Raw genomic sequence first — 13,186 nt, 5'->3', positions numbered from 1 at the left:
TCAAGATCTTATCTTTTGAAAATGTGCTAAATTTGCATTTTTAGCTCCAGGTTTATATATGTCTTGCAAAACTAACAAAGTTTAATAATTAGTTTTAACTGTGACTTCATTGTAAAATTAATAACATGTTTATTCATTTTCTATATATCTTATTGTATAGTGGTTGATTTGTTTTGTAATGTTTTGATCTTGTCTTTTATGATTTTATTATCGAAATAAAGACACTAAAAACCTGAACCTGATATATATATATTCACTAAAAAACCATAGGTTTCACACATGTTATAGTTAGATGGACATTTCACTCATACAAAACCATTGAAATTCCCCTGTTATAGTTAGTTTAGCTAACTAAAACTCGCGCACCCGCAATGCACTGCTGATGATGTCACATATTACATCACTCATGACATGGCCAGTGAAAAACACAAATTTTGCACACTGCACTTGCACTTTATTCTCGATTTTATCTTTTATTCCACTTAAACACCTTTAAACATTGGTTTACTCGGAAATATGATTAACAATTGATTTATTGTTCAATGGGTTTTATTCTAATTTTATATACCTATTGTTGTGATGTGGTTTAAAGAAATCTTCCATGTCTATGAGCATCTCTGTACTACACATTTCTGACATCACTCATCTCTGTATATAAACCAATGTAATCGGTTTCACTGTGTCATGTGATCAAGGCCCAAGGCGGGGCCGAAACGCGTCAAGATGTCCATGCACTGAATTAAAGAAAGAAGCACTTATACTGTGGTCCGTGTCCGTGTTTTCAAAGACCAGGATTGGGTTGACGTTTGGATACGGAAACTTCTTGATATATATATATATATATATATATATATATATATATATATATATATATATATATATATATATATATATATATATATTCACTGAAAAAAACCATAGGTTTCACACATGTTATAGTTGGATGGACATTTCACTCATACAAAACCATTGAAATTCCCCTGTTATAGTTAGTTTAGCTAACTATAACTCGCGCACCCGCAATGCACTGCTGATGATGTCACATATTACATCACTCATGACATGGCCAGTGACATCACTCATGACATCACTCATGACATCCTCCAGTGAATGTGTGTCTTTCTGAAAAGAAATATTTTTTTAACGTATATCTAAAGGTCGATGGAAGGTAAATAAGGTAAATAAGTGTCTAAATGGATGTTTTTTTTCTAAAATTGACAGTATAACTGACTTATTAAGTGTATCTTAGTGAATACATGTATTAATGAGTAATGTTTAAATATTTAAATATCTGTATCAGTGTCTCACTTTGTGTATAAGTGGCTGCAATGGTTGGTGAGTAGCTACATAAGTGTGTATATGGGTTATTAGTTTGTTTTTTGAGTATCAGTGTGAGTGTCTTTATGGTTCGGTTGGGAATATTACTTAGCGCATAGATGCATGAATGAGTGACTCACTGTTTGTATGTGTTTTGAAGACAGCATATGTGCAGGACTGCATGGGTGGATGAGTGTGTGTATGGGTGTGTTAGTGAGTGAATGACTGTCTCAATAGCATCTTTATGAGTAACTACATTTGTTTTAAACTAGTATATGTGAGTATTGATGTATATAAGTGAGTATATGTGAGAGTGAGAGTTTAAAAGAGTTCCTGTATAAATAAGTATGTGTTTCTATATGTGATTGTTTAAGAGAGTAAGTATGTGCACGTTTCTGTAGAAGTTAGTGTAGTGGTGTGTGTGTGTATAGCTGTATCTGCAAGTAGATGTTTGATAGTTTATTTGCATTTGTGAGTATGTGTGTGAGTAACTTTATGGATGAGTATTGCTGTGTAACAGGATGTATAGTTGTATGAGTACATATGAGTGAGTACATGTATGAGTGACTATATAGAACTATTGGTGAATGAGTGGATGTGTATGTAGATGTTGGAATTACTGAATAGGTTGTTGTAACTGGTATTGGTATCTCCATTTTTTTGAAAATGTTAGTTTCTATTTTTGAATTTGTGTATCAAAGGTAATATTAGGGTGAGAGGAGATCTGCCACTCTTTCACAAGGATGATGTCATCAGTGGTGTCATTTGAGATGTCTTCAGTGATATCATGAGTGATGTCACTGGCCATGTCATGAGTGATATGTGACGTCATCAGCAGTGCATTGCGGGCCCGCAAGTTATAGTTAGATAAACTAACTATAACGGGGGAATTTCAATGGTTTTGTATGAGTGAAATGTCCAGCTAACTATAACATGTATGAAACCTATGTTTTTTTCTGTGAATTTGCAAGGTTTTTTAAATGCTAATTCCTAACTATAACGTTTGTAAAACCTATGGTAATTTTTAAATGGATTAATTTTTGTATTTCTTTCTTATTATACTAATTTCCTAAATTATTCTTATAAATATTTATATGTATTTTATTTTTTAAGTTATATTTCATATTCTTAATGTAAAATAATAACAAAAGTAAATTGAAAAATCTTTTTTTTATTAATTATTTTTTTTTCAATATATTAAAATTAAATTCTATTTAATTCCTTTTTCATTATTTTTTTGGGGGATAATCGTACCGTACGCGTATGGTAATCGCACCATACTTTGTACGGCCAATCGTACTCTGTGCGTACCCGCGCATACGTTACGAATACGCTTTGGCGTCATGTATGGCGCCCCGTACGCGAAAGGCGCAAAAGTTTTTAATTGTTTAAGTATTTAATGTACATACTAAGAGAAGACATTATCTAGATAATTATGAAAATAGTTTTTTAAAACTTTTAATAAGTGTATATTACTTTTAAAAGTAATTACGCAAATCGCAGCGGGAGTCATACGTCCTCGCATTGTAAGAGCACCGTAAGCACACCGTAAGCGTACGCAAAGCCATGTGCCGTTTTTGTCCCATGGTGCACCGCATTTTAAATATGGCACATCCATGGTGGTGGTGTCACGGTGCACAATAACTGGCATATTCCTGGGGATATGCCAGTTATTGTATATGTGCCCATTAGTGTTTTAATGTAGTGAATGGATTACTACATACCGATGAATGATTCACTACAAAACTAAAACAGCAGTGACAGTGTTTGGTGGAAGTGTAAAGATACAGACTGGGCAATTGAAAGTTTAAAAGCCAAGTTTACAGGTGCATAGAAAAGGGCATTTATTATTTATTAATCTTCCCAACGCCTCAAGCGCCAGCACACCTTTCCGAGGATAGGTTTACGATTTACAAATGCTGGCATTTTTTAAATTAAGAAGCATAATAATAACACATATTAATCCTTTTTTTTTCTTCTAATGATAACGATATTTCTTTTTTATGTCTTCTATTTAGATGTTCTTAATCATGAAAATGCAAAGAACACAGTTTACCGAGTAACATTTTTTAAACTCTCCAACGTATGTAGATAATAATACCTTATACGTGTTACGATCGAAATCGAAACCTTTACAGCTTCATAGTTTGTAAATTTTCCGAACACGTGCAGAAGAGAAACAGTTCAAACGTGAGCACGTGTAAACTGCAAAACGTGACATCTACATAGGCGGACCCACAGCTTCTTTCCGTAGACTACTAAACAACCAAAAACTATATAAACCACACCTACTGTGCAATTAGTTTCGTTTTCGTGAGTTATTTCTGAGTCGCCAATCTATGTTGCAGGTTCTGTTTTCTAGCATCGGATTCTCTTTTTGCGTCAACAAACATATTCCGGAGTTGTAAGTTGTTTCAATAGGGCATAGTCATAGTACTTAGTTATAATTTGGGGCTATTTATCAATATTTAAACATTTATATCTAGAAAAAAATGTTATTGCATGTTTTTCGCTTTTTCTCTGTAACGTCAGCAGATTGTTTTCAGAAACAGATAGATTATAACAAACATTGCTCCTTTTCTGGCTCCTTTTACCTTATATATAGTGACTTTTTATATTATAATATTGACACTGTACTTCGCTTGAGAGGTGTTGGTGACCCGTCGATGCAAAACCCTAAACATTACAATCAATGTCACCATCTTTCACTTGTTTACGTGTTTTCCCCTAGAGATCACATACGGTTAATATGTATATTATAACACTAACAGTCTTGGTGATCTTAGTGGAGTTCACGATCCGTCGTCACAAAGAGTAACGATAAGTAAGCAACGTTACCGGCTTGCGGTTTTCAATCTATTTTCCCCTTGTGATCATGTGCTGTGAGAATATATACATATTATTATTCTCACCGTCATGATCTCAGAGGAGTTTATGACCCGTCACCACGAAGATCAAACTTTTTCACCTCCCGCAGAAAAGAAGTTCAGTAAATAATTACCGCTCAAAAGTATTTCATTATGGATGTTCTGTTAAATACATAACTTTATTTTCCTTTTCTTTTTACTGTAACAATGGTTTCAATCGTAATATTATATTAGATTGTCCTATTGCTACAGAAAAGGAATAGGAGATTTTTCAGCGCCATCTATAATATATCTTTCAAATATTAAAAAGTACTTGATCAGATATTTTACGATACAGCAGAACACAAAAATATAGCTATTATGCATACTTTGTTACTATAAATATTTAATAAACCCTACATTCCTGAATGTTATTTTCTAATTTCTAGTCTTATTTGCGGTTCCTATTCACCTTCTCCCTAAAGAATATATAGGACCTGTACTTTATATTATGAGAGTACCATCCTATATATTCTTTAGTGAGTATGTGATTTATCAGTGGAACAGTCTGCAACATCTAAGCACTACGACAGCACGTTCTTGAATTGTACAGAATACAAATTTGAAAAATAATAATGCATGCATTTCTATGTAATATGAAATAATTGTATTTAACAGTTGTTTACTTGTTCTCTTGATCTGAGATAATGTAGTGCGGGAGTGTTTGTTGTAGCACTTCTATTCTACTATATCTAAAAGTAGCTGATGCCCTCTTACATCATCAAGAATGTGGGGCAACACTTTTCCAAACTGTAGCACAAAAAACATGTATATAGCCACACTTAATTGATATTTTATGAAATTCCATTTTTAATTGTCACCCCTTTCATATATACAGCAACAGTTTCTGAAGAATGTTTATTTGTATTTGCGTAATAAAAACTGTTTCAAACCTAGACTGAATTTTTTGCTGCGCAACCAGACCACCCCATCAGGAAAGTAAACACCACATTATAAGTAAATAGTACTCCTAAGAAGTATGTCACCTACAAACTTGAATAAAAAAAAAACAGCGCAAGACACTGTAATTTTTTCACCGTAATTTATACATCACACGACAATTATATAAATGGCCCTTGAAACATATTAAAAAAATTGTTTCCCTCATAATCCCTCTCCACCACCTTATGGGCACTGTACAGAGTTAAGTCTTCCTAACATGCCCTCTACTACTTTCTTTCCCCATACTCTTTTGGAAAATGCATCAAAATATCACTGACAACAGTGTACCGTTCCCACCCAATAAGGAGCAAACTTGTGCTCGGAACACTTTAGCCAATAAAATGTCCATGTAGTTCCACAGACGAGCAAAGAAGGACTGCCAAACCTTCTACTTTTAATACTTCACAGCCAATGAACATTAAGCTTCGTAAAGTCCCGCTTCGAGCACGTTACCCTAATACTCCCCGAACAGGAAGGAATCTCTAACAAAGCTTTTCCACTGACTTCTTGTACGACTAACGGTTCCTATGAAAAAAATATAAATCTCCAGCACAGTAACTATTTCAATTAGCAACATATTGTGGTGAACTTCTAACCTCTGTGCTCACGCAAGTGTTGCATGAACTGTTACTATGGTAACAGACAGAAAGGTACTGGCTGTACAAAAACCGTTATATTTACCCTGGATCAGGAAAGCAAAGTAAAACAAAACACTGTACTACATTTACAAACCTCTTGCGCCACTTGCGGGTCCACGGCCCCCCCAAAAAAATTAAAAGAGTCTGCACCTCAAACCCAGGGAACAACGACCCCCCGGAGATTTCTGTATTGTGTGACACGGGCTCGGTGGCCCTCCGCCTGGTGCCCTCGAGAGCCCTGGAGACCTCCATGCCCAGAGCCGGTTCCTGCAGTGTCCCGGGGTTCCTACCCCCGGGATACTCCTGTTTGCTATGAAAAGTCTTGCGGCTCCCGCCCTCCCATAGCAAACTTAGTTTGAACTTTGAAAGACACAACATAGTGATCTGTTCTCACTTTCAAAATCCAAACATGCAACTTAGCATCTCCCCATGTGTAAAAGCAATGCCGGTGTTCTATAGAGGAGTGTACCCCTTTGACCTGTGTGCCCTTTTCATTCAGCGCATGTGTATTAATGGTGCGCATGCACACAATACGCCTCACCACGCCCACCATCAGTCCATGTACCCCTAATGTTTTTCATTTCATTTGCGCATGCTCTATTGGAACATAACAGTCATGAGGAGTCGGCGGGACCGTGAGGGCATTGTACGCTCCGTCTTTTTTGTAGATAGTCACGTGTGTAGTGACGTATGTACTGGATGACTGTGGTGTGGGTGTATACCAGCCTTGAGGGAGTGTGTGTGCCGATGTGACAACTAAACCTGGAACTAAGAAATCACTACAATGGAAATCTGGGCCATGTACTGTTGGAGGACCACGGTCAAGTACAGAGATTAAATACTCAAATATAACGTTGGCGACCGTGGGAGGAACCGGTTACCGCCAATGACTAGGGCAGTGTGTGGTAGGCAAATCCGTCACAAAATAGGCTACATACATGGTGACTGTATCGTAACGTCACATAGAAAAAAAAGAAAGCCAATCAAAATTAGCATGAAGAACATAGACGTAAGTAGACAACAGCCAATCAAATTTTTTTCAATATCTGCGGAAGGAAAGTGGTTGGTCGCTAATATGTTTCCTTATAATCCTTCACAACCAATCAAAAACAGGTGTAAAAAGTTTTTGTTTTTAACATACGAGTTAATCAAATATTTTGGCATGTACACGAACTGAGAGGGAATTATTAAAGATGACTTGCTTTTGCAAGACCCCAAAAGGCTTGTTCCAAAAAAAGCAAGCACTTCACTGACAGAGCCCATTTAATGATTATCCAGGCTCTCAACTTAAACACGTCACAAATCATCTATCATCACTTTGTCTTCTTTTTTAGTGGATTGTACTATGAAGTAGAGTGCGTGACCCTATGCCCAGAGCCTTCGAAGGTTCTAGAGACGGCCACGACCAGCTCCTGCAGTGTCCCGGAGCCGCACGGCCCCTCTCCCAACATTTAAAAGCCCCGGGGGAGATGGTAAATTAATACTGAATACGTTAGTACACGCCACTCTTACGCTACCAGGAAAACACAACAACAGTATAAGGCTTAGTTTTCCATTGTAGTGATTTCTTAGTTGCAGGTCTAGTTAACAGATCAACACACACACTCCCTCATGCCTGGTATACACCCACAGCACACCCATTCAGCTTATCCGTCACTACACACGTGACCCTATGTACAAAAAAGACGGAGCGCACGTGTTGTACGCCATTTTAGAGTTGTTCCCAAAGTACCGAACAAGGGGGCCCACTACTACATACGTGGCCTCTTTGGTCACTGAGTTAGTGGTGACCGAAGCACTGAGTGGATGAAGAACCTGCGATGATGATGAATGTTTGTCGTTAGCCATACAGATATCAAGACTCAGCACCCTGTATGAGACTTCTTTGTTCTAGATCGGGACTACATCATGCAGAAGGTGTCTTATCCACGAAAAGGTGAGCAGTGAGGCTTGAGTACGCATCGGAGAGAGTCAGGGTTGTAGCAGACTAGATACAGAAACGTGACTTAGTATTTAAGACGAACGCACTCCTATATAGTGTATTAATTTACAAGTATCAAAAACAAAACAAGTATATGGAGGGTCAAGGGGAATATTTAATGACCTGTCTGCTCATACCCCAAACTACGATATGTACCACACAACAGAGCTGACCAGGTCTGGAAAAAGTGTGTGCCTATACTAGCGAAGGTGCAAGAGATGCATGCATGCATGAACACATGATGTTGAGAGTCACATGCTAGATGAATCCCATCAGACCACCCGTTATGGTGGAATTTGCGTCATGTGGGATATCACTGATCACTCCAAAAAACCAAACCGACCATGTAGTGTCGATATGGATAAGGATGTCAGAAGACTAGCCGTGATATTCAACATGGAGTGATGTTTTACTAAAGTGCAGTGCTTAAATAATAATAGTGAAATAAAATTGACTACCAGGGTGTTGTAAAGTATTCAAAACACATTCCTTGTGCCAAGAGTTAAAAACACGCAGAGTAATAAGATTACCCTATGGCGGAGTATGAATCGGTCGACATGTTTCAGCCCAAGGGGCATTACCCCGGCTTTCTTCAGGACCATGACTAGAAAATGCTACTGCAAACATGGTTGAAAATGTTACATCAACACAAAACAATGTACTAATAAATAGGTACATATCTACCAGGAACTATCACATTTGGATGTCCACTGGAAAGGAAGTAGAACATCTTCTTCCTAAAAAAACACCAGAGTTTGTTTTACAACAACACCATCGATCAATAATACAAACATATAAATACACATAAGCTGCACAGGCTGTACACACTAGCATGAATGAATTACATTCAGCGTGATATGAAAAGCTTTATAGCTCAAACATTATGAGGCATTTCCTCATAGTGCTACTCACCCAGCCTTGTGTGGGTGAAGACCTCACCTCACCCGGCAACCACTCGGGAGTATGAGGCCCCGCTCTATAGTGTACATATGGTAGATATGTACCTATTTATTAGTACATTGTTTTGTGTTGATGTAACATTTTCAACCATGTTTGCAGTAGCATTTTCTAGTCATGGTCCTGAAGAAAGCCGGGGTAATGCCCCTTGGGCTGAAACATGTCGACCGATTCATACTCCGCCATAGGGTAATCTTATTACTCTGCGTGTTTTTAACTCTTGGCACAAGGAATGTGTTTTGAATACTTTACAACACCCTGGTAGTCAATTTTATTTCACTATTATTATTTAAGCACTGCACTTTAGTAAAACATCACTCCATGTTGAATATCACGGCTAGTCTTCTGACATCCTTATCCATATCGACACTACATGGTCGGTTTGGTTTTTTGGAGTGATCAGTGATATCCCACATGACGCAAATTCCACCATAACGGGTGGTCTGATGGGATTCATCTAGCATGTGACTCTCAACATCATGTGTTCATGCATGCATGCATCTCTTGCACCTTCGCTAGTATAGGCACACACTTTAATTTACAAGTATGCATTTTTTTCCCAATAGCAGGAACGTTTTTATAATCGCTGTAATGTCTGGAATATTACCAATACAAACAGTTCGTAGAAATGTGAAAAGGAATGTGTATAAATGCGTTGTGTTATCTAACTCCAAATTAATATGGTAATAATTACCAATCATAGCATCTTTCTTTTAATATCTTTTAGATGTAGAGCTTCACGATAGATTATGTAACAAGGACGACGGCAATGGCAGAAGGTGAGCAAAGAAGCTTGTTTCCGAAAGAATGACAAGTTATCTGTGAAAGGAGAGAATGTGCAGTATGCAGCAGGCGCACAAAACACACATTGGGCTAACGGGGCTTCAGCTAGGATGAGATAGCTTCCAGGGCCCACACACAGTCGCACCCGAGTACTTCACAGCCCCTGCAGCTCCACTCTTCTTTTTCCTTGAAGTTAAGCACCCCCCGAATTTTTTTCTAACCCCCCCGATATTTTTGACTGTGGTCACACCTCTGGCTTCAGGCCTCCCCCGTCGTGTGTGTCTCTACCACGTTTTAATGTCCTTTTTTCTCTCTCTTTCTTACTCTCTCACATTGTTTCTCTTTCTTTTTTAAAGTTTTGGACGCTGCTATCTCCAGCCTGCTATATACAACCTTATCTGAGTTGAAGTGATGAACTCTCTTGATTACACTGAAGGCTTCTTCGACACGTAGAGCACCCTCTTTCAATCATGCCAATAGCACTAGGTGAGCAAAGAATTTTGTTTCCAAAACAACAACAAATTATTTGTGAAGAGAGACTGGGTACTGTGCAGCAACTTCACTGTGTAGAAATGTATAATTACCTCCAAGCAGTGACAACAGATATGTTACAACAGTCTGAGAAACAGATCTACAAGCTTATTGTGCCACTTTTGTGTCACTTTTAACATGGGAACCGTGGCGCAAGCAGCTTGTAAATCTGCATCTGACTTTTCAAGAAAAAATCTCAACTCCAGACTCTGCGAGACAGTTTTAATGTTGTTTTCTCTCTCTCTCTTTCTCTCTCTCACTCTCTGTGACATCATTTCTCTTTCTCTTTTAAAGTTATAGACACTGCTGTCTACTTTGACGTGTAGAAGCAGAGTTGTATTGAAGTTGTGAACTCCGGTGGCCGCAGTGTTTGGCCGCAGTGTTTATACAAGGTAAGCACAGCGGCCTAGATATACAATGCCTCCATTGCAATGCATTAGAAATAAGTCGGCGTATTTACAATCCCGTTGTGCCACTTTTGTGTCAGTAATGCAGTAGGCACTTCCATATAGACACCATTTGAACGTGGGACTATAACAGAAGTGAAATGTACTAGGCACACTGCACACATAAAATCGTAGTGTTACCTTCACTTGTAATGCTTCACCTTATTTAGTCACATCCACATAACTTTAAACTCTTTTTTTCTGTTTTGTTTTGCAGATTACCTACCCAACGTCTTTTGGAGTCCACATCACAATTTGTTTATAATACTGATTTATTAAAGTTATTTTTCTAGTTGTTTATTACATTGTCTTTAAGTTACGTTTACAGTTATTGTTGTTTTAATAAAAGTTAAGAAAAAAAACAAAAATATTTATAATTTGAAATACAATAGTAAGATATTTGACAGTAGGGTTCAAAAGTACTGGCTGTACAATAAGTTATATTTTCTCTGGATGGACTACATAGAAAGGAAATCAAAGTAAAACAATGTGTACCACATTTACAAACCTCTTGCGACATTTTCGCGTGCAAACCCACCCCCTCCAAAATTAACTATGTGGGCCTCAATGATGCCCCTCAAACCACGAAAAAGACCATCCCCCCCAGAGATTTCTATATAGTGTGAGGGAGGCAGCGTGGCCCACCGCCTGATGCCCTCGAGTCCGCCACACCCCGACCCGGTTCCTGCAGTGTCCTGGGGAAAAACAGCCATTAGAACACGGCATAACCACGAGTGATCATCACTACAAATTCATTAGCATGCAAATGGCTTTACGACGCATGCCTTTACCATGCATGCTTTTACAACTAGTATACATTTACCACGCATGATAAAGCCATAAGTGTGATAATGGCTTTGTGGAGACGTACACTGGCTGTGGCGTACGTGCTTTAAATTAGTTTTTAGGTATGCGTGTGACCAAGTCTGATAACATCAGAGGCCAAGGACAAACACCGTGGTGTTTGTGGCAGGAAATCTCATCGATCACAGAGAAGATAGGCGGAGGGTAAAATGAAAGTAACAGGTATAATAAAAATAACGGAGGGAAACTACTAAAATGGCGGTGGAGTATGTAATCAACGTTTGGCGCCTCGGCAATACGTTTCAAATAAATATAGATAGAATATAATTATTAATATATTACAAAAGTATAGCAGTGGATGAAACACACGGCCCGGGAAAAGAAAGCAGCAAATTTAATACCTGAAATGAGGAGAGGTTTCCTTGGCAAACTTGAAGAAAAAGAATGAAACGTGGGCTTGGAAACGAGGCTGCACATGCGTAGAGAGGACAACTGGTGCACAAAAAAACCCGGAAAGTTTTACATACTATCATAGAAATATAGGCACCCTGAGACACTGTAAGAGCCGGCCCTGGGAGGTGGGTGGTCCCCAGGGCCATCAAGGGCTCCAGGAGGGGGCCCTGCGACCCCCTCCCAACATTAAAAAGCCCCGGGGAATGCAGGTCCCCGGGGCTGGAAGGTCATTTTACATATTACTGCCCCAGGAAGGTGGCGGTCCCCGGGACGTGTATGGGGGAGATCGGAGGGGGAGCTGAAAACATTCTTTAAAAAAAAAAATATTTTTAAAAAAAGCCCTGAGGGGGTGCCGGTCCCGAAGGCTGCGGGGAGGGGAGGGGCCGTGAGCCTCTCCCACATACTTCAAAATAAAACCCCGGGGGATGGCTTTCCCCGGGTCTCGGGAGGCACTACAAGCCCCCGTTATGGAAAAAAACTGCCCCCGGGATTTGCCCCCCACCCCGGGGGCTAATTAAGAATAAAACTGACTTCTAGTTTTTTTACTTTTCCACTGCGTACGCGTACGAAACACATACCCCGCGATTTCTTATTAAAAAAAATTGGGACCTAAAGATCCATGTGGGACCCCCTGAGCAGGCCTAGAGGGTCAGGATGTTTCTACCCTGCCCCCTTTCATTATTTTTCAACTTTGTTTTACTGTTTTCTTGTGACTCGGTTCTACCGACGCTCAAGATGGCTGCCAACACTTCCTGGTTTGGAGTGTTGACAGACAGTTGACATCCAATCAGCATGCAGCTCGTGCTCGTAATTGAACGGATTTCCGTACGCGAGCAGTACTTCGTCTATAGATATCACTATGAGTTTACTTTTGATTTTCTCAGGAACTACTGAACGGATTTACACCATTTAACAAAAAGCACAATCTGTGAAACGAACTCTACCTCTCTGCCAAATTTGGTGTATTTCCGTTCAGCCGTTCGGGCTGTAGCCCTGGCAAAGGTCCCTATGGAAAATTGCATGGGGAAAACATGTTTTCGGACCCCCCTTTTTTCTCGACCCCCAGTAGACGACTCACCCCCAAACTTTCAGGGAAGGAGGAGCGGAGCGGAGCAGGCAATTTTCTTGGAGAAATTCGCAAAGATTCGTCCACCAGCGCCAAAGTTATTCCAAATAGAATGATGCGGATTTCCTATGGAAAGTAGGTCCTAACTATAACTACCTACTGGCAACAGTAGGTTATATATATATATGTAAGTATGTATATTACCTACTGGCGATCGCCAGTAGGTAATTATAGTTAGGACCTATTTTCCATAGGAAATCCGCAACATTCAATTTGGAATAACTTTGGCGCCTGGTTGACGAATCTTCTGTTCAAAACTGGTGGGACGCTCTGGTCCGCTCCTATCCTGAAAGTCTCGGGTA

General features: G+C 39.2%; 1 long non-coding RNA gene across 1 annotated transcript in view; it reads left to right on the top strand.

The window, feature by feature from the left end:
• Positions 1–9,507, top strand: part of LOC144769769 (uncharacterized) — a 68,774-nt gene extending 59,267 nt beyond the window's left edge. Inside the window, exon 3 of the long non-coding RNA XR_013598751.1 lies at positions 9,469–9,507. This is a non-coding gene — a long non-coding RNA (uncharacterized LOC144769769). The remainder of the gene's footprint in view (positions 1–9,468) is intronic.
• Positions 9,508–13,186: the final 3,679 nt, after the last annotated feature.

This window comes from Lissotriton helveticus, chromosome 1_1 (assembly GCF_964261635.1).
Source record: "Lissotriton helveticus chromosome 1_1, aLisHel1.1, whole genome shotgun sequence".
NCBI lineage: Eukaryota > Metazoa > Chordata > Amphibia > Caudata > Salamandridae > Lissotriton > Lissotriton helveticus.
The sequence above is the reverse complement of the archived record's forward strand: the minus strand, read 5'-3'. Positions and strand labels throughout refer to the sequence as shown.